The sequence below is a fragment of the Canis aureus genome, unplaced genomic scaffold (genome assembly GCF_053574225.1).
Source record: "Canis aureus isolate CA01 unplaced genomic scaffold, VMU_Caureus_v.1.0 NW_027326479.1_RagTag, whole genome shotgun sequence".
NCBI lineage: Eukaryota > Metazoa > Chordata > Mammalia > Carnivora > Canidae > Canis > Canis aureus.
Window position 1 is genome coordinate 79,072 of NW_027554418.1, and position 25,005 is coordinate 104,076.

General features: G+C 47.5%; 1 long non-coding RNA gene across 2 annotated transcripts; it reads right to left on the reverse strand.

Moving 5' to 3' along the window:
* Positions 1-3,895: 3,895 nt before the first annotated feature.
* LOC144309543 (uncharacterized) lies at positions 3,896-17,264 on the reverse strand. Of its 2 annotated transcripts, none has more exons than XR_013375500.1 (4): positions 17,173-17,264; positions 15,908-16,075; positions 13,096-13,193; positions 3,896-4,315 (listed from the first exon to the last, which is right to left on the reverse strand). It is a non-coding gene; the product is annotated as an uncharacterized LOC144309543 (long non-coding RNA). The 2 variants fall into 2 exon arrangements; XR_013375501.1 differs by lacking the exon at positions 17,173-17,264 and adding an exon at positions 16,942-17,078.
* Between the last annotated feature and the right edge of the window lie 7,741 nt (positions 17,265-25,005).

Below are 25,005 nucleotides of genomic sequence, written 5' to 3' on the forward strand. Positions count from 1 at the left end.
ACCCTCAAGGGACTTCCTCTGGGTCTCCCAGGAGATGGGGGAGGCCCCTGCCCCTTGCCCACTGGAACCAGCCTGGCTCCTTCTCAGGACCCACTTCCTTACTTCCCGCAACTCTGGCCCCTAGGGGAAGCAGCCCCTCCTCCGTTGCTCCCAACGCCAGCTGCCTGTTGGCTTCCTTCACTCTGTCTCTGGAAATGACCTGTTTCCAAGTGTGACTGTTGGAGTGGAGTCTTCAAATAGAGTCCATCTGGCCCACTGGGTTGCAAATTCTCTGAGGGCCGGGCCTCACCCTGTCCTGCTCCCCACTCTACCCCCAGCCCACAAGAGACACCCAGGAAATATTTGTTGAAGCCTTTATTATATTTAAGCATACAGTATTAATCCATACAATAATGACTTCAAAAATATTTCCTGGAAGAGAGGCTTTGGAGTCACACAGATCTGCATTCCTTTTCCATCAGAGCAAGTCTCAGCTTTGTCATCTTTAAAGTGTACACAATAATTGCACCTGGCTTGCTGGGCAGCTGTGGGGAGATGAGGCCATGCCCAGAAAGCACGCTGTAGAATACCTGGCCAGGCAGAAGCAAGCTGCAGAGATAAAGATTCACTGTGGTGACAGGGATGGGAAAAGGTGAGGGCCCTGGACCCCCTGTACAAGATCATACTGCTTTGTTTCCATTAAGGATGGACATTCATCACAACTGCAGCTGTTCCCCCCTTACATTGGCATCATCTGATTTAGAATGGTTTATACTGCTTTGGTTCACACACTTGGCTGTACGTTGGAATCAAAGGGGAGTTAAAAAAAAATCCTGATGCTGGAGCTCAGTCTTGGAGAGTCTAAGGTAATTGATTTGGAGTGTGACCTGGACATTAGGACTTTTTACTTTTTAAAGATTTTATTTATTTATTCATGAGAAACACACATGCACAGAGAGGCAGAGACACAGGCAGAGGGAGAAGCAGCTCCATGCAGGGAGCCCAGGATTGCGCCCTGAGCCGAAGGCAGATGCCCAAGCGCTGAGCCACCCTGGTGTCCCAGACATTAGGACTTATAAAATGACCCCAGGTGGAGTGTTGGTTAAATGTCTGCCTCCAGGATCCCAGGAAGGAGCCCCTCATGGTCCAGCTGCTTTGGGCTCACTGCCCAGTGCGGGGTCTGCTTGCCTTCTCCCTCTGCCCCTCCCCCCCGTTTGTGCATGTGCTCTCTCTCTTTCCCTCTCTCTCTCAAATAAATAAAATCTTAAAAGAAAAAAAAAATGACCGCAAGTGATTCCACCATGTGGCCAAGGGTGAGAACTTTGGCCCTGCCCAAGGTGTGACTTCACGGTCCTCTGTCCACTTCCTACCACTACCTTCCTATGTGCCTGAAATTCATTTGACAGGGCACAGAAACTTCCACAGCACAAATGGGATAAATGGCTTAAAATGCAGATGACTAATTAAGGAGGGAAATCAGACTGAATCTCTTTCCTACTCGCTGGGGTTCTGCTATCAACTGTCAGATTCTTTTCTGCCTTCCTAGCAGGGAGGGGATTAGAGCAGACGTGTTGGGTCCTGGGAGTGGGAAGGAAAAGGGAGATAGGATCTGGTGTTTGGAGACCAACATCCTAAGCTTTGCTACTGTGTAAATATGGACCTAAAGTCCAGTTCCCTGCTCCGTGAAATGACATTCATTTGAGAGCCGGCAGCCTAGACCTAGGGCCAATTCCACAATCCCTAAGAACCAGCTTTCCTGGCATCCTAAAACCTGTGTGTCTATGCAGATTACCCGGCCTCCAAATTGCCCCGCTTGCTGAAGTTTGTTTAGCACAATCGCATTATGATAAAGCTTAATTCCCAGAAGACATTGTAATTTTGAGGCTATGAAGCAACTCAAAGTGAACTTATGAGGTGTTGACAAGTAGAGGTCATGGGGGGATCAGCTTTTTATTGCATAGAAGAGCATCTTCTATAATCAGCTGGAGGCTTATCTGCAGCTGGATGTTGCCTAAGAGTGAAAATGTTTCCTCTCTTGAGCAGGGCAATGTGGAACTTTTCTACACCAGTCTTTTTAAACAGAACCCTATTATTGTTCCTGTGGTCATCAAATTAATTGATGAGAGTTTATAGTTCTTGGAAGAAAGAAATAGAAATTCTAAGGAAGAGACGGGAGATGTAGAAAGCCCTTCTAATGACACATAGGAATGAGTAAAGTTGAGCCAGGGGAACGTCCTGGAACCAGCCTGAAGGGCGGGCCCAGCAAAGTGTCCCAGGGCAACTGCTTTTGGCATTCAGATTTTTTTTTTCCCAAGCTCAGGTCTGAGGGCCTCTCAGCTACAGAGCCCAACCAGGCCACAATGATTACACAAATCACAAACATCTAGTACCAGCCCAGTCAGGCCCGAGCCCAACTTTTTCTGAATAGTAGAACTTGCACATTTGAGGTCAAGCTCTGTTGGACACAGAGAGGAAGGGTATTTGGGAAAAGACAGACTTTTTCCAGAAATTCTCTGGCATCCAGCCCTCTCATCCCCCCAAAGCAAGGCATCACCACAAAGGCTGCTCAGATACTAGGGAAGCTTTCTAGATGCAATCCACTCAATCACCTCAAAGTACGCTTTGGCTGCGTCTCCTTGTGCCTAGTGCTGAGTTAGACACTCAAGTAGGGGTTGGAAGGTAATTGAACTTGGCATTAACCCTGTGTTCTCTGTGTGAGGGAGTTGAACACTTCTGTGTTCTGGGCACTGTGGATTCAGACTGGGGGTTCAGAGGTGAGGAAGACTTCCCTCTACTGGGGGGGGGGTGTTCACAGTCCATGGGGAGACAGACAATGGGTCTGGCTTGACTGTCCTGCTGCCCTAGGGCTGGACCCCACCTGGGCAGACCCTGAATCCTGACCCACTTGCAGTGGTCACTCTACCCTTGCTGCACTATTATTATACCCTCTAGTAATCCACTGGCTGCCTGATGGGCCAGCTGGTTGACCTAGCTGCCAAATAGTAACACATCTTGATGATTGAGTTTGTTGGTACCTCCTGAAACATTGTTATTGAGGCAAATCCCTAACTCATGTAACCCTAATGGAGGCCTGCCTGAACAGACCTCTGACTGATGGCTATGCAAATACAAGCCAAAGAGCAGGCTAAAGTGAGTGCTTAGAACAAGGCCCCAGGAGAGCTCAGAGGGACATTTGAATAATGTTGGGAGCAGTGTTTCCCAAATCCTGTGAGGTGCTCCTCTAAAACAAAAAGATTTTGTGGACAAATAAGTTTGGGAGGGACACCTGGGTGGTTCAGTCAGTTAAGCGTCTGCCCTTTGCTCAGGTCATGATCCTGAGATCCTAGGATCAAGTTCCATGTTGTATTGGGCTCCCTGCTCAGTGAGGAGTCTGCTTCTCCCTTTTACTCCACCCCTCTCCCTGCTCATGCTCTCTCTCTCAAATAAATAAAATCTTAAAAAAAAAAAAAAAGTTTGTGGGATAGTTCATACTCTAGCTAGCTTCCCCCTTAGCCCTGGAACACACTGAAGGCTCTGAGACTCCTGGATGAAGAAACATTACTTTTCTAGCCCATCCTCTGTGGCTACTTAGCTGTGTCAATGTTTCTTAAAATGAAATGAGAGGGCACTCATCCCAGAATCTCTCGGGGGTGCTTGTTGCCAATACAGAATCCCCAGCCTTGCTGCAGACTTTCTGAGTCAGAATCTCTGGAGCCCAAACCCAAGAATCTGCTTTGAACAAGTTCCCAGTTAATTGTGTTGTGTGCTCAAGTCGAGAACCCCAGCTAAACCTTCCTTGGCCTTGGCTTTTTCTCAGAGTGTTGTAAAGATCAAGAGATAAACTTGAGCAAAAGATTAGTCAGAAAGAAACTACACACTTCCCAACTCGTTCTATGGGGCCATTGTTACCCTGATAACAAAACCAAGCAAAATTCAGTACAAGAAGAAAAAAATAGAGATCAATAAAAATAATGACTAGAGATATAAAAATCCTCCACAACACACTAGCAAATCAAACCCAGCAACATATCAGAAGGATTAGATACCATGATCAAGTGGGATTTATCCCAGACATGTGAGGTTGGTTTACCATCCAAAAATCAATGAACGTAATACAGCATATCAACAGAACCACTGGACCAAAAAAATGGCACAGAAGTTGGATGTGCACATGGAGTCAAGGAGGAGTTTCAAATGACCTGATTCAGAGGACGAATTGCTGGTGGTAGAAAGGGTAGGATTTCTCAGGAGTCCAGTTCTTGATAAGTTGGGAGGAGATGGTACCTGGAGCATATGGAGCCAATGGTCTTGGAGAGGAATAGTGACACTCTTCCAACTGTCATAAAGAAAAAGAGAACTTGGTACAAAAGGGGAAGTGGGAAAGTGAGGGTACTCCTGAGGAATTGCTCTTGTATCCTATTTGACATTATCTCCTCGCCTTTTCTTCTTTCTTTCTATAAGCATTTATTGAGCACCTACTGCATGCTCTGACACTGTTCTAGGTCCTGAGGATACAGCAGGAAACAATTTGTTTTGCTCTTTTCTCCAAAAACATTTTATTAAGAAAAATGTTAAACATACAGAAGATTTGAAAGATTTTTATGTGCGTGCTCATATACCAATTAGATTCTACGTTTAACACTTTGCTCTGTTTGCTGAATCTTGTATCCATACATCTCTCTCCACCTACCCACCCACCCACCCTTCCATCCTTTAACTTTTTTGAATCATTTCAAAGAAAGTTGTGGACATCAGTATCTTTTACCCAGAAACACTTTAGGATGAACATAATTAATGAGAGTTCAGTATTTGTTTATCTCTTTTTAGGTAAAATTTATATCCAAGAAATGCACAGGTCTTAATTATACCCGAATCTCAAGGATGAGTGAATTTGGACAAATGCCCACAGCTGTGTAGTAACTCCAATCCCTATCAAGGCACAGTATGTCATCATCACCCCAGAAAATCCCCTATGCTTCTTCCCAATCTCTTCCTCTCCCTACCCAGGTAACCATTATTCTCATTTTTTTCACCAGAGATTAGTTTTGCCTATTCTAGGACTTTGTATAAGTCAAATTGCATTATATGTACTCTTGTGTGTCTAGGTTCTTTTAGCCCAATGGGAGATTCATTCATAATATTGCATGTATAGGTAGTTCATTCTTCTCATTGCTAAGTAAATCCCCTTATATGATTATACCAAAATAAAGTATTTATTCTTATTTTATAGTCATCAGAACTGTTTCTAGCAATGAACATTCTTGTGGTCATATATATATATATATATATATATTTTTGGACATGCTTTCATTTCTTTTAGGTGAATACCTAGAAGTAGAATTGTTGAGATGGTTTGTGTTTTAAGAAACTACCAGATCTTTATCCAAGGTGGTTGAACCATTTTACATTCCTTCCAGGAATGTGTGAGAGCTCTGATTACTCCAGTGCCAACATTTGATGCTGTCAGTCTTTAATTTTTGCTATTTTGGTAGGTGTATGTTGGTGTCTCATTGTGATTTTATTCTTCATTTTCCTAATGACTAATAATGTTAAGCACTTTTTCCTGTGCTTCTTGGTCATCTGTATATTTCCTTTGTGAAGTCTTATTCAAATCTTTTGTCTATTTTAAGAATTGGGTTCTCTATCTTTTTATTACAGAGTTGTAGGGGTTCTTTATATATTCTGTATACACGTCCTTTGTCAGATATATTTTGCAAATATTTTCTTCTAGCCTGAGGCTTGCTATAATTTTCTTAATGGTGTATTTTGATGAGCAGAAGGTTTTTATTTTCTTTTTAAAAAATATTTATATATTTATTCATGAGAGACACAGAGAGGGAGAGGCAGAGACATAGGCAGAGGGAGAAGCAGGCTTCTTGCAGGAAGCCCAATCTGGGACTCGATCATGGATCCTGGGATCACACCCTGAGCCAAAGGCAGATGCTCAACCGCAGAGCCACCCAGGAGTCCTGAGCAGAAGGTTTTTCTATTTTGATGAAGAAAAATGTATCAATCTTTTAAATATAGTTATTTTTTGTAGTCTATTTTAAGATATCTTTGTTTACTGCTAAGTCTTAAAGATATTCTCCTATATCTTCTTTCAAAAGCTTTATGATTTTAGTTTTTGGTTGAGGTCTATCATTATTTTGTGAATGATGTGAAGGAGAAGTTGATGTTTCTTTCTTTCTTTCTTTCTTTCTTTCTTTCTTTCTTTCTTTCTTTCTTTCTTTCTTTCTTTCTTAGATTTCATTTATTCATGAGAGACATACAGAGAGAGGCAGAGACACAGGCAGAGGAAGAAGCAGGCTCCATGCAGGGAGCCTGATGTGGGACTTGATCCTGGGACTCCAGGATCATGCCCTGGGCAGAAGACAGGCGCCAAACCTCTGAGCCACCCAGGTGTCCCGAAGTTTTTTTTTTTCCATGTGGATAGCTGGTTCTACCACTATTTGTTGAAAAAACTTTCCCCTTTCCATTGAAAAGCTTTGGTGATTGTATAAAAAAATCAAATGACTAGTTTAATTGTTGGTCTATTTCTGGGTTCTCTCTTCTATTCCATTGATCCATTTGTTTGTCATTGTGATAATACCACAATGCCTCGATTACTATAGCATTATAATAAATCATGAAGTCAGGTAGGGTAAATTCTCTAATTTTCTTCTTTTTCAAGAAGCTTTGAATATTCCAGATCCTCTGCATTTCCATAAAAATTTTTGAGTCAACATGTGAATTTCTACAAAAGAATCTGCTCTGCTGGAATTATAATTGAAATTGGGTTGCATCTGTAGATCATTTTGGAGAGAATAGACATCTCAATATTGATACTTGATACTGAGTTTTGCCAATCCATGAACATATTTCTCCATTTCCTTAGGTCTTCTTGAATTTCAAATTTCTTTCAGCAATATTTTGTAGTGCATAGGTTTTTTAAAATTTTTTTATTTTCCCAGTTTATGTCAGTTTTTAAAAATATATTTTATTTAAATTCAATTTGCCAACTTATATATAGTATAACATCCAGTGCTCATCTCATCACGTGCTCTCCTTAAGGCCTGTCACCAGTTACCCCATCCCCCCACCCTGTAGTGCACAGGTCTTATGCATCTTTTGTGAAACTTATTCCCAAGTATTTCATGTTTGTTTTTTGTTTTTTTTTTCATGCTGTTGTTAAATGAAATTTTTCAAATTTCATTTTCTAGTATTGCAACAGAGCTGGAAGCCAGAACAGTAACAGGAAGGACAGACTTTCAGGAGGTCCTAGATGTTGGGACATGGAGATGGGGGAGGTGCCATTGTTTGCAGGCAACTGCAGAAGGGCTGAGGGAGTGACAAACACGTTGATGTGACCGGAGGGAGGTCAGATGCACGATAAAGCATGGAAGGCCAGCTTCCTTTCCCTCTCCTGTTCCCAAGAAGGGAAGGCCTTCCTCAACTTCCTCTTAGGAGAGGAAGGGCAGGCCAGTGCCAAAACTGGGGTCTTGGGAAAGTGTTCTTGTTCTCCCTTCCCCAACTTTCTGAGCTGCCTCAATCCAACCAGCCCTCTAGGGGGCGCTGCTGCCACCCTGGCCTGGGAGGAGCATGGCCCTCTGTGGTACATTCTGTCCTCTGTATGAGAGGCTGTGGTGGCCTCTGGTCCTCAGCTGGCTCAGCCTGTAGGGAAGACATGGAAGCAGAAGCACCTAGGATTTACTGGGCTCAAACTATCACCACCACACTCCTGGGCTGGCTGTCTGCTCTCCCCTACCTACTGCCACCCTCAAGGTTTCTCCAGCCCCATTTCTTCATGTCACCCCACCCAGTTACAGAGGCAACTGCCCACACCTCTCACAAAGGCCAAAACTTCCACGTCATGCTCTAAGGAAAGATTCTCAAGAAGCAGAAACTGAACAAACCGAAGCTCCACCCATCCTGGGTTCTGTCCCCCATCCATTAGGAAGGGTGGGTGAGAGGAGGGAGGGGAGGAAGTCACAGGGATAGCCCTGTTGCTAGGCAAAAGGAATGTTGGGGGGCAGTGGCAGTGCCAAAGGGGGCTGTCACCCCTCTGTATTCTCCACAATGCCCCTCAAGCCCCTTCCAGGAAAGGTGTACCCACCGTGCTTTGAGACAATGTCAGTTCTGTAACAATGAAACCCCCAAATACATTGCTTCCGTCTTACTAATATACCAGTTCTGAGCAGTAGTTCTGGGATTGTGGGTGGCTTTCCTCCAATGCAGTGATTTAGAGACAATTTAGAGACCGGGCTTTTTGCATTTTTGAAGCCCTACCATCCCCTGGTCTAGCTGTCATCCTTGGCACCCATCTAGGAGGAGGGGAAGGAAACCCTGCAGAAGGCATAACCACTTGGCGAAAGCCTTGGCACAGAGGTGACACCCTTTATTTACTTTTGCTCACTTTCCATTGGCAAGGACCTATTGTGGGGCCACAGTTCGACACAGGGAGCCTGGAAAAATGTGGCTCCTGGCTCCGCAGCTCTTTCCCAGGGACAACTTGACACTGGAAAGAAGAATTTGGATTTTGCTGCCCCTGCCACTGAGCCCTGCTGAGTTTTAACCAGCCTTGAGAGCTTGTTCTATAAACTGTAGAGGGCTGTTTGGATTTGACAAACCCCTTCCCAAGTGTGGATGTCTCATGATTTTCCTCTGTCTCAGAAGTTGCTTTCCACCTCACTCAGCCACCCCCTGCACCTCCTTCTAGACACTTTGCCTAAATCTGACTCCAAGAAGCTAAATCAGCTTCCAAGAAGCTTTTCAGGGATCTTAGTATCCACACTGAGGTCTTCCATTCTCTGAGCACCCTTTTTGCCATAAAACAGGAGCAGGAGCAACATTTGGGAGCAGATCTCCCCCTTCCTCATCTGCTCACAATGTTTGAAATTCTCTCAACTGAGGACCAAGGCTTTCTCCTCACAACTAACACCAAGGCTTCAGACACAGGTGCCTTGGGAAAGAGGACAGAACTCTCGCACACTGCAGGTCCATATAGATCCTTCTAGAAGGGAGGGAAGGAGACAAGGGTGCTCTGGGCTTAGGGCATGGCCAGTTTTGGACCAGATGTCCCCTGCTTTGCTGGTGTCTTAGCTAGTCTCCTCAATCATATATTGAGCATCTTCAGCTTTTTCTAAGCAAATTGAGGCTAATTAAATAGCCTGTATTTGTTAGTGCTTACCACGTACCAGGGATTGCTAAGCACTTTTTATGAGCACTATCTGATTAATCTTCTTAACAGTCTAATGAGGTAGGGACTTTTATTTGATCCCTGTTCTACAGATGAGAAAAGTAAGTCTCAGAGAAATGAACTTTCCCAAGGTCACAGAGCTAACTATTGATGGAGGCTGGGTTTGAACCTAATTATTCAACTTCAAAGTTGGCTAATTCCTTGTGCCTCTGTATCCCTATTCCCTGGGACACCCGGTGTGGCAGAGGCACCCAGTACTCACTGATTAGCCATGTGCTCCTCCACACTTCCTTGCCTTCCTTGTGGTCATGTGACTAACTCTGATCGGTGGGTTGTGAATGGAAGGGACATATGTCATTTCTGGACCAAAGCATTTAAATGTTGGACCCTCCTGTTCTTTTCCTGTTAGTGGTGAATATAGGGGCCATGGCTTGAAAGGGAGGAGCCCCTAGAAGGATGCAGCTTGGATCAGCAGGCCATTGTACAAAGGACAGCTGACCTGGAGAGTTGTCTGACTTGTGTGAGTGAGACACATCTCTGTTGTGCTAGAGCCCTGAGATTGAGAGATTAATTTTTTTTGAGAGATTAATTTTTTACTGCAGCTCACTATGGCTGTTTCTGACTAATATACCAGAACAGAATTCCAGACACATCACTGTTGTACCCACTTGGCTACTGAGAACAGAGAACACCAGACATGTTGTTATGAGAGTCCCAGAGTAAGCATGGGGCTGAGGGGACTGCCCCAAGACAAGCCACCAGAAACAGATGGGAGAGTACTGAAGGTCTCTCTGAGCCCCCACATAGCAGAGACCCCTGGGGTCTGGCCTCCTGCTCTGCTTCCTCTTCCACACGGCATTAGGCTTTTCCCTATTGCTTCTTTCCCAAGCTGCTCATTTTTGGCACAGCTTCTCTGTGTCCACACACCGCACCCTCCCAAAGCTTCCAAACACTAAGGCCCAGATGCCACTGGCTCCTCTCCAGATGCTGGCCAGAGTGCCTGGAAGTCTCTGAGCCTCATATTGTCTTTTAGATGTATCCCTGTGGATGCAGAGCTCTTGCAATCTGGGCAATCACCACTTTCTGGCCCCCACTGACTCTGGAGCCATGGGCTGGGAGTGGCAGGCAGGAAGCCCAGGGTAGGGCTGCCCATTATCAGGTCAGGCCTGGGGAGAAGGAGGGGGTCTCAGGACCCTGGGCTGGCTCCTGCCTGGGCCAGGACAGTGAGAGTGTTCACTCCTCATCCAGACAGTTCTCAAACGCTCATCTCCGAGTGTCTCTGTGGGGAGGACCCTGTATGGGTGCTGGGGGAGCACAAAGCCAAGAGGCTGTGGCCCTGCCTTCCAGGAACTTCTATCCCATAGGCTCAAATAGGACATTAGCTATGGAAAAATCACAACACAGGGGAGTATAACAGTCAGGGATTTTTTAGTTATAAGTAACTGGATGTCTAGATAGAAAAGGTTGTGTGCTTCTCACTTCTGAAAGTGATTCAGATTCAAATGTAATTTTCTGGAATGCTAATTTTTTAAAAGATTTATTTATGGGGCAGTCCTAGTGGCTCAGCGGTTTAGCGCCGCCTTCAGCCCGGGACCTGATCTTGAAGACCCAGGATGGAGTCCCACGTCAGGCTCCCTGCATGGAGCCTGCTTCTCCCTCTGGCCTGTGTCTGTCTCTTCTCTCTCTCTCTCTCTCTCTCTCATGAATAAATAAATAAAATCTTAAAAAAAAAAAAAGAACTTAAAAAAAATCTTTAAAAAAATTAAAAAAATATAAAAGATTTATTTATTTTGGAGAGAGCGAGAGTGAGCAAGCAGGAGGAGGGGCAAAGGGAGAGAATTTCCCAAGAAGATTCCTGCTCAGCGTGGAGCCTGATATAGGGCTTGATCACACGACCCATGAGATCAGGACCTGAGCCAAAACCAAGAGTCAGATGTTCAACCCACTGAGCCACCCAGGTGCCCCTGAAATACTATCTTCTTTTTAAACACTATTTTTTGAAATAATGTGTGTGATGTGTGTGTGTGCCAAAATTAACATGGACTCTTTAGATGTTCTGATTGCAGAATTCAAAGTAAGTTTATCAAAGCTGACATCTTTATCTTTTTGTTAGCCCCCTAACTTCTCTGTTACCTTAAGTCCATGCTTTGAGTTAATCAAACTGAACCAACTCAAAAAAAGAGTATTTTGTCCCCATGTCTAAAAAAAAATCCAGCTTCAGACTCGGCTGACTCCAAGGCCTTGTATGCAATCTGCCTGGCTCTGCTTTTCTTTGTTTTGGCTTCATTCTCCTAGGACTATATTCTGTGTTTGTCAGTCTCACCTGAAAAGATGGGTCCATCTCCTGGTCATACCAGGAAAACCCTGATTTAACTGACTCTGGGTCCCAGGCCTGATCCTGAACCAATCTCTGTTGGGGATGGGGATGGGGGTGTTGAAGAGAACATGTGATGCTTTGGCTGCTAGGCCTGGGTCATAGGCCCCTCTCTGGATACTTGGGTGCAGTCAGCTTCTTCTGGATCACATGCCAAATCTAGGGGAAGATTGGGGTGCTATGATCTGAAGGAAGATGAATGAGGAGTGGGGTAACAGTGCCTACTGTTGACAGAACAATGAAATGTGCCCTCTGAAAGGTATGAACCAGGGGCTGTGGGAGTTCAGAGGAAGGAGATGTCTCTTTTATTTTTATTTTTTTAAAGATTTTATTTATTTATTCATGAGAGACACACAGAGAGAGGCAGAGACAGGTAGATGGAGAAGCAGGCTCCCCGCAGGGAGCCTGATATGGGATATGATCTCCAGATTCCCAGATCACACCCTGAGCCGAAGGCAGATGCTCAATCACTGAGCCACCCAAGTGTCCTGGAGATATCATTTTTAGTTAAGGGGATCAAGGAAGGCTTCATGGAAGAGGATGCATCTGGGTTGGGCCTTGAAGGATGACTGCCATTTGAATGTTAGATCTGGGGAGTTGGAGAAGAAAGAAGATTCTGGGCAGAGGGTTAGCATAGAGAGGAGCAAAGGCTGAAGCTGAAAGAGGGAAAGGCTTGAATGCCAGGTCAAGGGGTATGGATTGAACACCAGGGAGGCATTCATGCATGTTTCTGGAACCAATGATGGAGTCATCAGATGTGAGCTCCTGAGAGCTGATACTGTTTGTCAGAGGGGGCCTGACCCCTTGTCCTTCCCCATCCCCTTGGGTGCCCACAGATCCCTTCTCCTTTGGTTCAGCTCAGACAAGGCTAGAGTTTTCCAATAGAAAAGCTCACTGAGGGGATCCCTGGGTGGCTCAGCAGTTTGGCGCCTGCCTTTGACCCAGGGCATGATCCTTGGAGTCCTGGGATCGTGTCCCACCTCGGGCTCCCTGCATGGGGCCTGCTTCTCCCTCTGCCTGTGTCTCTGCCTCTCTCTCTCTCTCTCTCTCTGTCTCTCATGAATAAATAAATAAAACCTTAAAAAAAAAAAAAAAAAGAAAAGCTCACTGAGAAACAGGGAAAGTGAAAGCACCAAGTGTGATTATAGAGCTTAGCTTTTTCCTCACAAAGTTCAGAAAGCCCGAGTACCTCTTACATCCCCCATACTCTGGGCTTCACCTCCTCTCTCCCACCCTGTGAGCTGAGCCTGAGGCTGGGGTGGGAAGAGGGCAGAGGTGCCCACGCTCTGGGGACCTCAGGCTCTCCTACCTTACCCCTGTCCTGCCCCAAATAGTACCTGCTCCGCAGCTGCCCTGGCCTGGGATGAGCAGGTTACCCTCAGTTCTCATTTCTCAGGTCCTCCCCTGACACTGCCCTCATCAGAGATAACTCCGAGATGTCTGCCAAGAATCAGAGGAAATCCCTCCAGGGTAGGGTCATGGACCAGCCACAGGTATGAGCTTTGGAGTTAGTCAACCTGTGCTTGAATTCCATTGCCAACCCTTAAGGACAAGACATGTAGCCCACCTGAGCCTCTGCTTCCTCTTCAGCAAGATGCCACAAAGAAGCTCCACCTCACGAGCTTGGTCGGAGGATGAAATGTTTGATCCGGGCATAAGGTACATCTGCAATAAATGGTGGCGATGATGATGGTCAAAATGAAGAAGATGAAGGAACCAACCAACCAACCAACCAACCAGGGGGAGAGGAAATGACCAGCAGAGTCTGGTCCCTCGGAGCAACTGAGCTTAGACTGCGCGTGAAGCCATGTCGCTGGGCAGACGCAGGCCAAGGGAGGCCAGGACAGGGTGCAGGGGCCGAGGGCATCCAAAGCAAGCTCAGGATGGCTGGAACAGGCCTGAAGGATGAGGTGAGGCCAGCCGGCAGGAGGATCAAGGCTCAGGCCAGGGCTCTCCAAACTTTACTGATACCCTTTCAGGAAAATAATTTTAGGCTATATCCCCCCAAATGTATTTATTTACTTATTTATGTCAGGAACATATACTATTACACTAATATAGTATGCTCACTGTGAAATTATATATATTTTTATAAAATTACACATAAAATGACAATTTTAAAGAGATTTCAATAAGAAACAAACGAATTATGCCTCATCCATACAACGGAACACAACTGAGCTATAAAAAAGAATAAAATCTGGGATCCCTGGGTGGCGTAGTGGTTTAGCGCCTGCCTTTGGCCCAGGGCGCGATCCTGGAGACCTGGGATCGAATCCCATGTCAGGCTCCCAGTGCATGGGGCCTGCTTCTCCCTCTGCCTGTGTCTCTGCCTCTCTCTCTCTCTCTCTCCTCTGTGTGACTATCATAAATTTAAAAAAAAATTAAAAACTAATAAAATAAAAATAAAAAAGAATAAAATCTGGGACACCTGGGTGGCTCAGTGGTTGAGTGCCTGCCTTTGGCTCAGGGCATGATCCTGGAGTCCTGGGGTAGAGTCCCACATTGGGCTCCACGCAGGGAGCCTGCTTCTCCCTCTGCCTATATCTCTGTCTCTCTATCTCTGTCTCTCATGAATAAATAGATAAATAATCTTTTTTAAAAAAGGAATGAAGTCTTGTAACTCAACAATAAGAGGACAACTGAAGTTAAAAATGGACAAAAGAGGGGTCCCTGGGTGGCTCAGCGGTTCAGCGCCTGCCTTTGGCCCAGGATGTGATCCTGGAGTCCTGGGATCGAGTCCCGTGTCAGGCTCCCAGCATGGAGCCTGCTTCTTCCTCTGCCTGTGTCTATGCGTTTTTCTCTCTCTCTCGAATAAATAAATAAATAAATAAATAAATAAATAAATAAATAAATCTTTTTTAAAAAATGGACAAAAGATTGAGTAGACATTTTATTGGAGAAGATATACAAATGGTCAATAAGCACACAAATATGCTCCGTTTCATTTTTATCAGGGAAATGCAAATTAAAACCACATGCGATACCCCTTCACACCCTCTAGAATCAAAAAGATCATAACAAGTGCTATCGAGGATGTGGGCAATTTAGAATGGTCATCCACCACTGGGGAGAATGTAAATAGGTGCCACTGCTTTGGAAAGCAGTTTCATAGTTTTTTAAAAAGTTAAACAAAAACTGATCACGTGTCGCAGCAATGCTTCTAGGTATCTATCCACCCAAGAGGAATTAAAACATGGGCACCACAAAGACTTGTCTGCGAGTGCTCATAGCAGCATCATTCACATTATAAAAACCTGTGAACAGGGGATCCCTAGGTGGCCTCACAGTTTAGCCCCTGCCTTCAGCCCAGAGTGTGATCCTGGAGTCCTGGAATCGAGTCCTACGTCAGGCTCCCTGCATGGAGGCTGCTTCTCCCCCTGCTTGGTCTCTGCCTCTCTCTGTGTGTCTCTCATGAATAGATAAATAAAATCCTTAAAAAAAAAAAACAACAACAAAAAACCTGTGAACATCCTAATATCCATCAGTTTGTGAGTGGATAAACAAAATGTGAAATACCCATACAATGGAATACTACTCAGGAGTAAACTCATTAAACATGCTACCACATGGATAAATCTCAAAGACGTGATGTTTAGTAAAAGAAACCAGACACAAATGACCATATGAAATTTCCAGAGAAGGCAAGCCATAGTGAGAGGAAGCAGCTCGATGGTTAGTGGGGTGAGGGGTGGGGGTGAGGATTAAACTTTAAAGGACCCAAAGGAACTTTAGGGATGATGGAAGTATTTGAAAATCGATTATACTCAAAACTGCACAATTCTGTAAGTTTACTAAAAATCATTGTACAGTATACTTACAGTGGGTGAGTTTTGTGCAAATTCTATCGGCAAAGCTGTTTTTAGTATATGTGCTCCTAAAGTGAGCACAGTGAAGCCATTTTTTAAAAAAAGATTGTCTTTGGGGCACCTGGATGGCTCAGTTGGTTAAGCATCTGCCTTTGGCTCAGGTCATGATCCTGGAGTCCTGGAATCAATTCCCACATCTGTCTCCCTGCTCAGTGGGGAGCCTGTTCTCACTCTGCCCCTCTACTGCTCATTCTCTCTCTCTCAAATAAATACATACAGTCTTTAAAAAAATAAAAAGATTGTATGTATGTATGTATGTATGTAGTTAGAGAGTGTGTGTGCAGCGGAGAGAGGCAGAGGGAGAGAATCCCAAGCAGACTTCAAGGCTTAACCACCCAGGCACCCCATAGCCAATTTTTTTTTTTTAGCCATTAAAAAAAAAAAAAAAGCAAAATGAGGAAGTTCATCTGTATAGAAAGTGGAAAAGGTAAAGTGTGAGTATGCTGCTGTCTACACTTTTTAAAAAAGAAAAAGTGTGCATAGATATGTTGTATTCATGTTTATACTTACACATTTATAGGATGCATGTCAGATGGACTTGCTTGTATATGTATAGCTTCTCTCTGGAAGGATACACAAAACTGATGGTGACATTAGGGGGCTTGGGGTAAGGAACTGCATGGCTGCTGGACAGGAGGTAGAGGACTGACTTTTGCACCTTTACATTCTTCTTCTTTTCTGAAAAAAATTTGTAGTAAAACACATATAGCTTGAAGTTTACCATCTTAACCCTTCTGAGGTATCCCGCTCAGCGACATCCTGCACATTCACACTGCTGTGTAGTCCTCCCGCTCTCCCCCTCTAGGAGTCACCCACCTTTCCAAGCCAGAGCTCTGTGCCCACTAAACACCAGTGTCCCCACTCTAGTCACTTTCTAGAAGTGGAATCCTCCAACATCTGCCTCTATGTCACCGAATACTCTCACTGAGCATAATGTCCTCGAGGTTCATCCATCCTGCAGCAGGTGTCAGAATTTGCTTCCTTTTTTTTTTTTTAAATTTTCTTCCTTTTTAAGGTTGAATAATATTCCACCGCATTTTATATATACCACATTTTGTTTATTCTTTCATTTCTCCATGGACCCCTGTGCTTTCACCTTTTGGATACTGAGAATAATGCTTCTACCCAGATGGGTGTACAAATCTTTCTTGGAGACCCTGGTATCTACCTTTCTCAGGTGAGAAAGATACTTAGAATATGTGAATACCTAGAATATGTGAATATACTACATGTTTGAAAGAAAATTTTTAAAGGATGAAATACAAAGAAAGAGACTAGGAAGTTGTACTATTTCTCCCCACATCTCCTTCGGAGGCCCAGAGAGCAAGGGCGCCCTTCGAGGAGGAGCGCTGGCGGGGAGGGCCGAGCGGGGCGGGTGGGGGCGCGTCCTCTCTGCAGCGCAGGGCAGCGCGCGTACCCCAGGGGTCCGCAGGGCGGGTGTCGCTTAGTCCCCGGAGGCTGAGCGCTGCTGTGCCCTCGCCGCGCAACCCCCCGCCCCCGGGGCGCCGGGCCCCCGCCGCATTCCTGCGCCGCCTGCTGCCTACCGGGTGACTCAGGGCGCAGGCAGCCGGGGAACGCCCCGCCGCGTCCCGGGCCCGCAGCCGCTTTTCCTATTTGGAAACTCTGTAGCCGCCTCCGCGCGCACCAGCCAGCGCCGGGCTCCTCCCGGCCCCTCGTAGGCGGCTCGGGAAGGAGCGCAGGGGAAGCCTGGGGACCAGCGCCCTTTCTGCAGGGCGGTGGGGGTGGGGTGGCGGGAGGGGAGGGGGACGACCCACCGGCCCTGGAGAGGATGGGTGCCTTCTTCTCCCTTGTCCCCAGTTCAAGAATCCCGAAATGCCTGAAAGCCAGATTTACAGGATGGCAAAACCTGACCCGAAAGGACATGTGACTAGGTTGCAGTCCTTATTTATCCCACAGAACGTGGTGCTTACAGATTTTACTGCGGAAATGCACCTGAGTACAAGATGCTGTCCCAGGTCCCCTGGAGGAGCTACATAATATACAATCGATGCACTGATTTTCCTTTCTAAAACCAGAGAATGGGGCACCTGGGTGGCTCAGTGGTTGAGCATCTATCTGCCTTTGGCTCAGGTCGTGATCCCGGGGTCCTGGAATCGAGTCCCCACATCGGGTTCCCCGTGGGGAGCCTACTTCTTCTCCCCCTGCCTCTCTGTGTCTCTCATGAATAAATAAATAAAATATTAAAAATAAAACCAGAAAAAATCCAGATTCCAAAACCCATTGGACTTCCAGAAGTTTATGTTTATTTTTTTAATTTTTAAAAAAAGATTTTATTTTATTTATTTTTTTAAAGGATTTTTATTTATTTATTCATGAGAGACACACACACACACACAGAGAAGCAGAGGGAGAAGCAAGCCCCATACAGGAAGCCTGATGTGGGATTCAATCCCAGGACTCCAGGATCACGCCCTGGGCCAAAGGCAGGCACTAAACTGCTGAGCCACCCAGGGACCCCTAAAAAAGATTTTATTTTATTTTATTTTATTTATTCATGAGACACACACATACACACACAGAGAGAAGCAGAGGGAGAAGCAGCTCCATGCAGGGAGCCCTATGTGGGACTCGATTCTGGGACTCCAGGATCAGGCTCTGAGCCTAAGGCAGATGCTCAACTGCTGAGCCACCCAGGCGTCCCAACTTCCAGGAGTTTAGATGAGACACTGTGGGTCTGTGCTGTGCCCATTTTATGGAGCACCAGAGTCAAGGCTCAGAGAGCTGGGGCACAGCTGAGAATGGGCTGGCAGTTGGAGTCTGAGTTGCTCTCTCTTCTCTGACTTGCCTCCCCCAGGACTCTGTCCACTTTGTGTCCCGCCTCCTTTCCTGTCCCTCCTCTGGGAAGCTTTTCTGGATCTTCCCCCCCCCCCCCCCCCCCCCCCGCCAGCCAGAGCTGATCTTTCCCTCTGGGGTCTCAGAGCCCAGACCCATGCCTACCACTTATGGACATTTGTTGGGATACAAGAGAAGGTGGTGATTAGCAGACTGACCCGAAGCTCCAGGTGCTCAGGATCTAGCCTTGACTTGGCCACTTGGCAGCAGTGTGAGCTCTGACAGGTTACTTATCCCTCTTGTGCCTGTTTCCTCATCTGTAAAGGGGCATGTTAGTAATAATGTCCCGCAGGGTTGGTGTGAGAATTAGAGAATGTGACCTGGTTTGGATAAAATGCAAGACACCCAGATTACATGGGACTTACCTATGCTAAGAAAAATTATTTATTTACTTGAAATTCTAATTTAACTGGGTGTCTTATATTTAAATTATTTGCCAAATCTGGCAACTTTAGTCTGGCACAGAGTTAGTTAGTCCCTGGTGTATGTTAGCTGTTTTTTTTTTTTTATTTTTATTTTTTTGTTAGCTGGTATTTTAAAAAAAGATTTATTTATTTGAGAGAGAGAGAGAGAGAGAGAGAGAATGTGCATGCATGAGCTGGAGGAAGAGGTAGAGAGAATCTGAAGCACACTCCCTCCACGCTGAGCACAGAGCCTGACCTGGGGCTTGATTCCCAGGATCTTGAGATCGTGACCTGAGCCGAAACTAAGAGTTGTCCGCTTAACTGAGCCACCCAGGCACCGTGGTTAGCTGGTATACTAATAATAAATGTTGAATGACAAAAAAAGCTTTTTATCATAGTATTTGTATGTGCCTCGTCTTTCCACAGTAGATTAAAAGCACTTTGAAAGTATTCATTCATTCATTCATTCATTCATTCACTTAAATAACTTAACAGTTATTTATTGGGCATCTCCTACATGCAAATCATAGTTCCAAGCTTTGGGGATAAAGCAGTGAATCAGAACGAGTCCCTACCTCATGGAGCTTCCAGTGTGACAAGGAGAATGCATATTAAGCATGAATTACCCCATGTGATTAATAAGCATTGTGACAAGCCCCTAGGAGACATCTGAGCTCTAAGGACAAGCTGGGTGGGCACCCAAGCCTGAGACTTTTCCATCTTTCCCCTCCCACTCCTGCCCTGTTTCCTGCCTGGTGGGTGGCTGGACACGTGCTAGGGGACACGGAGAGATGCTGGGACAGGTGCTCCTGATCCCTGGGAAGGAGAGTCAATGTGCACAGTGCTTTCTACAGCAGTGCTGATCCCCGCCCCCAGGCCATCCACACTCTCCTCATCCTCCCTGGGAATGGGGTGAGGTAGGAGGGGGTCAGGTCCAGCTTGGGAGAAACTCTGCCTGAGATCGAGGTGGATCTAGGCTGAATCCAAGACCTCATCTTTAGGAACATCTCCTGTGTGTTTGTCCAGTTAGCAGGCTCTGGGTGGGGGCTAAGAGAAGGGGTTTGGGGTGAACTGGTGTCTCTGGAGAGGGCATGTGAACTCGTGATGTCAGTGGAGGGGAGCACCTTTAAAGATCAACTGTCTTGACATTTGGTGGATGAGGAAACTAAGCTCTTGAGAGGAAAGTGCCTTCTGAATGTCACACAGCTCTTTCCTGGTGGAGCTGCCACCAATACCCAGGCTGACTCCCAGGCCAGAGTCCCTGCCCTGCCCCCTCTGGGCCGCAGCCCCCATGGCGTTCACCAGCCTTCTCCCCACTGGGAATCCCCAAGGAGGGGTCACCTGGGAGCCAACGGTCTGCCCTTCTCCCACATCCCCCAGGCAAGTTTCTGGGCAGTTCAGGCTCCAGGCCTCTGTCAGCAGCTCGGAGCAGGGTGGCCGCTGAAAGCCAACCTCAAACAACAAACGAGAAATTTGGCCTTGAAAAAGTTTCACTTCCCAAATCTCACCGTGGTGGCTACACTCTGGGCAGGGATCTGATATCTCTAATGCGCTCTCACCAGCTCCTCTTGAAAACTCTGAGAAGTTTGGCTGGTGACCTGTCCAGGCTCACCGAGGGCAGGGCCCTCCTCCCTTCTCCCCGGTGCTAGGCACCGATTCAGCCCCCCACCCCCACCTCTGCCACCCAGAAGTGGCTCTGTGAACATACACACCCCCATCCAGCCCAGTGGTCCCCAGTCCTCTGTGTGTCCACACTAGAGATGTCCATGACAGACAGGACAGAGTTTCCACCTGGATAGTGTCCCCTTTGTCTCCTCTCTATGCCCACATCCACTGCCTTAGTGAGGACCCTTGCTTCTCTTTCCCAGTGGTCTGGGATCACATGAAGTCCTGTGGCCTAATGTGGAGACTGCCATCAGACAGCCCAAGTTCACCTGGTGCCACCACTCCTAGCCATGTGTGGCAGTTCTAAAACATGTCCACAGGGATGCCTGGGTGGCTCAGCGGTTGAGCGTCTGCCTTTGGAGCTGGGCGTGATCTCAGAGTCCCGGGATCGGGTCTTGTGTTGGGCTCTAGGCATAGAGCCTATTTCTCTTCCCTCTACCTGTGTCTCTGCCTCCCTCTCTCTGTCTCTCATGCATAAATAAATAAAATCTTAAAAAAAAAAAACACGTCCACAAATTCTTTGGCACTGCACCCATTGAGAACTGGGGTCTGTGTCTTCTCTTTTTGAAGCTGAGCCAGCCTTAGAGAGAGTATGGTGACAGTAGGGCAAGATAGAAGTGCTGTGATAGGGCTTCCCAGGCGAGGTCGGGTGGACACTTCAGCTTCCTTCAAGTTCTCCAGGGACATTCATCATTGGAGCTCTGAGCTGCCATGTGAATGGTACAAAGTCTACCATATTGTAAGGAAGGCTGCACGTAGGTGCCAACAGTCCCGGCCAAGGTCTGTGCTGCCAATGAGCATCAGCTATAGACAGTGGGGGGAGCTGCACTTAGAAAGGGATGAGCCGGGGGTGCCTGCCAGGATGCTGGAAGCTCCTCAATCAGGGCCCGCTGAGGAGTGGAAGCTTGACTGGCCCTATGTGGCTTGCAGGCCCAGAAACTCAATGTTATTATGATCTTCGGAGATGGATGGGTTTGGAGGGCCAGAGGCCCCCCCCCCAAAATCTGAGCTCATAATAATGAGAGGCTTTGGCTCTGGGGGCTGCCCCCACCTCTTGAGTCAGCACCCTCCCTTCCTATGGGCTCCAGCGTGGGCAGAGTGTTCTCAGGGTCATCGGGTTAGAAGGAACCAATGATCTGGCCTGTTAAAGCACACCCACTCTCTAATCTATGTTTCCTTTATTTCTTTGTTACTTAGCTTCCAGTAGAGTAGGAACTTCATGAAGGCAGGAGCTTATAGGGGTTTATCTGTGTTGAATTCTACTACATCTCCAGTACTTACAACAGTGTCTGGCACATAGTAGGTGCTCAGTAAACACTCACGAGGGAAGTAAATGGATGGATTGTGTGTCTGTTACTGTGAGATCAGACCAACTGTAGACTAAGCACTGCTTGCTTCTCTGTGAAATGCCCCATGGATGAGGCCTATCCATCAGAGGCGTTGGTGGTGACTAGAGAGGGTGGAGTAGCGCTCATGCCGAGTATGTTGCTGAAGCTCAAGTGGGGATTATGGGGATTGTCAGCATTATTGGCTGTCACAGGTTGAGTCTCTTCAGACCAGGAAGATAAATCCAGGCTTCCTGCTGGCCCTTGGCCCAGGCTCCATGAAGATTCCCAGCCTATGAGCATATTTGGGCTTCTGGGCCTCCAAGCAGAAGGGGCACCTCCTTGGAGTTCCCATAGCCACCCCCCTCCCACCTTGTGTTCCCCAACACTGGCTCTGGCACACTGATCACTTGTCAGTCTGGGAAATCCCACAGTTTGAGGACCGGGCCTCGCCCCTTGTATCCCAGGGTCTAGCCCCACTCCTGCCCAGTGAGCGCTGGGGAACGGACAGTGAGGGGATTGAGTTGGTCAGAGCTTCCCCTGAGATTGTCCTATACCTTCCCATTCTTCAGATTTTGACTGGAAACACCAGAGCTTCAATCTGTGACACTGTAAGGATTACTGTTCTGTAACAACCAAAATGGTGGGCCACAAGGCCAGTATCTTCTCTGTTTCCTCCCCAAGCTGGAGCTCCATGGGAGCGTGTCGGGAGGAAGGTGGCAGTACTGTTAACCAGGTCCCACCTGCACACAGGGATAAGGTAGTCATGGCCCTCTGGGAGGCACCTGCTTTCTCCCCAGCAAACACAGCGGGGAGACTGCAGGGGTGCCTGATGGCTAATCTAGTGACCCAGGCTCCCCACCGACCCTCCTCGTGGTTGAGGAGCATTTCTGCACCTGCGCTGTTAGGCAGTGCCCCTCTGCTGCCCACAGAGGTTATCTGTAAAGGAGCAGGGGTGGGGAGACAGGGGGCCTGCCCTCTCTGGGCCCTTCAGGTACTTGCATCTGAGTCTGTGCAGCCTCCGGCCTGGCTGGGAGGGGACTCCCTCCCCCAAGAGTGGGGTAAGGAGGGAGGGGGCTTGGGGAGATTGTTCTGCAGTTCTAGAAAAGCTCGTTTTAACCCCTGTTCCAAGCTAGTTAACTTCTGCCCTGCTGGGGACCCTTCCTCCCTCCACAGTGCCCTCTGCTACCGCAATGCACGGTTTCCACATCCTTCTCTTCCTGTCACCTTGCTGCCCAGCTGGCTCTTTCTTCTACCTCTGTTAGTTGAGAGGTGTGCCAAATGTCAGCTTGGCCCACCTCCCTGTCCAGGCCTCTCTCTCGAGCGCTTTGCAGCCCTTTCTGGGGACCCTGGGGTTCCAGGGTATCCCCTCCACTTCCTGGCCCTGGGGAAGACTTCCCAGCATCCCCCAAGAGGAGGCAGCTCCGGGCTGGGAGGTAGAGGTGGGCATCCTTCTGGTTTTCCTATCTGTCTTAGAAACCATTCCTTGTCCCCCTTCCTCCCTCAAGCCCCTGGATCATTTGAATATGCACGATGAACCGGCAATCTCCCAGGCCCCTGCCTGCAGGTGCCAGCATCCACCACCTCCCCCCCACTCCCCTGCATTCTGGGGGTGCTCACTGCCTGCCTTCCACCCCAGCCTCCTCCCCTGTGACTCTAGCACTCACACCATGCCCCGTCAGTACCCCAACCTCCTCACCTCCAGAAACGACTTTCTCCATTCTGCCCAGCTGCCCACTCCCACAGTCACAGCCTAGACCTGTCCTCGGTGCTAACAGTACCATCCCTGGATTTCCACCCTGCCCATGCCTCTTATCCTTCCAGCTCACCTCCTCTCAGTAGGCTCCTTCTATAACCCCCCACCCAGGGACTCTCCCATTCACTCAGCGGCCATCACCCTGCCCTTGCCTTGAGGTCCAAGGTCTACCACTTTGATTATTGCAAAAAACCTGACTCTTGTTCCCTGCCCCTCCCTTGTCATTTTTGCCTGACAGAGCCTAACGGTGGCGGAAGCCAGCTCTCTGCTTTCTCCCCACCTGCACGGAGACAAGGGAGGTGCCTGAGACCCCCCCAACAGTCTGCCTGGGCACACCTTCCCTCGGATGGGCCCTCTGCCGCGCCTGGAAACTGCTCCATTTTCCTGGTGCAGACAGGGACAGAACTGGTTGGGTGTTGGTGGGGTAGAGAAAGGATAAGGTGGACTTAGAGATTTTTGGCTGGAACAGGAGGGTGTGTGGTGGTGCCCGTTTGTTTTCTGAGATGGGAAAGATGGGCTGAAACAGGTTTGGAAGAGAAACCAAGGCTTTTTGCAGATGGTTCTGACAGTCTTGCCTCCCTTGTAGATCTTTTTTTTTTTTTTAAGATTTTATTTATTTATTCATGAGAGACACAGAAAGAGGCGGAGACATAGGCAGAGGGAGAAGCAGGCTTCCGGAGGGGAGCCTGATGTGGGAATTGATCCCAGGACCCCAGGATCATGACCTGAGCCAAAGGCAAATGCTCAACCATTGAGTTGCCCAGGAGCCCCTCCCATGTAGATCTTAAGCCAGTGAAGGTCTTCCACCATTGCTGCCTCCAGCTCGGCCTGTGATTTCATTGAAAACCTCCATCGGGGGCACCCAGGGTGGCTCAGCGGCCCAGGGCCTGATCCTGGAGACCTGGGATTGAGGCCCATGTCAGGCTCTCTGCATGGAGCCTGCTTCTCTCTCTGCCTGTGTCTCTGCCTCTCTCTCTCTCTCTCTGTCTCTCATTAATGAATAAATAATATCTTAAAAAAAAAAGCCCTCCATCAGAATGCATCAGCTCGCTTCCCCAAACCCTTTGAATGCGTTCACATCTCATTGTAGAATGAATCCAAATGTCTACAAGCCTTTTTCATAATCTGGCTGCTGGCTTCCTCTTCTCCCTCCATCCTTTCCACTCCCTGTTTTACCCCCATGGAGCTTTCCAGTCGTCTAGCTATCCAGAGCACCTTCTTCTGCTTCCCAATGCCCCAGGCACTGTCCCACCCTAGTACCTTTGTACCTGTTGTGCTCACAGCTTGCCATGCTCTTTCCATGGCTGGTGACTTCCCAGATGTCACCTTCTTGGAGGGCCTTCCTTGACCACACATCCAGGGCAGCCCCACCAAGTCACTCCATGTCACTCCCTGTCCATCCCCGTGTTGGTCATCTCTTTCACGGAATTTATCATAATCTAAGGCCACCTTGTGGATTTGAGTTTATCCTTCCACACACCCTGAGAGGGGGGTCTCGTGGGTCCTGCCTGCTTTATGTTCCAGCCCCTGGCACATACTAAGTGCTCAATATGTGAAGATGACTCGTGATATGTGGTAGGAAAATCACTCTGGAAACTGGCCTGC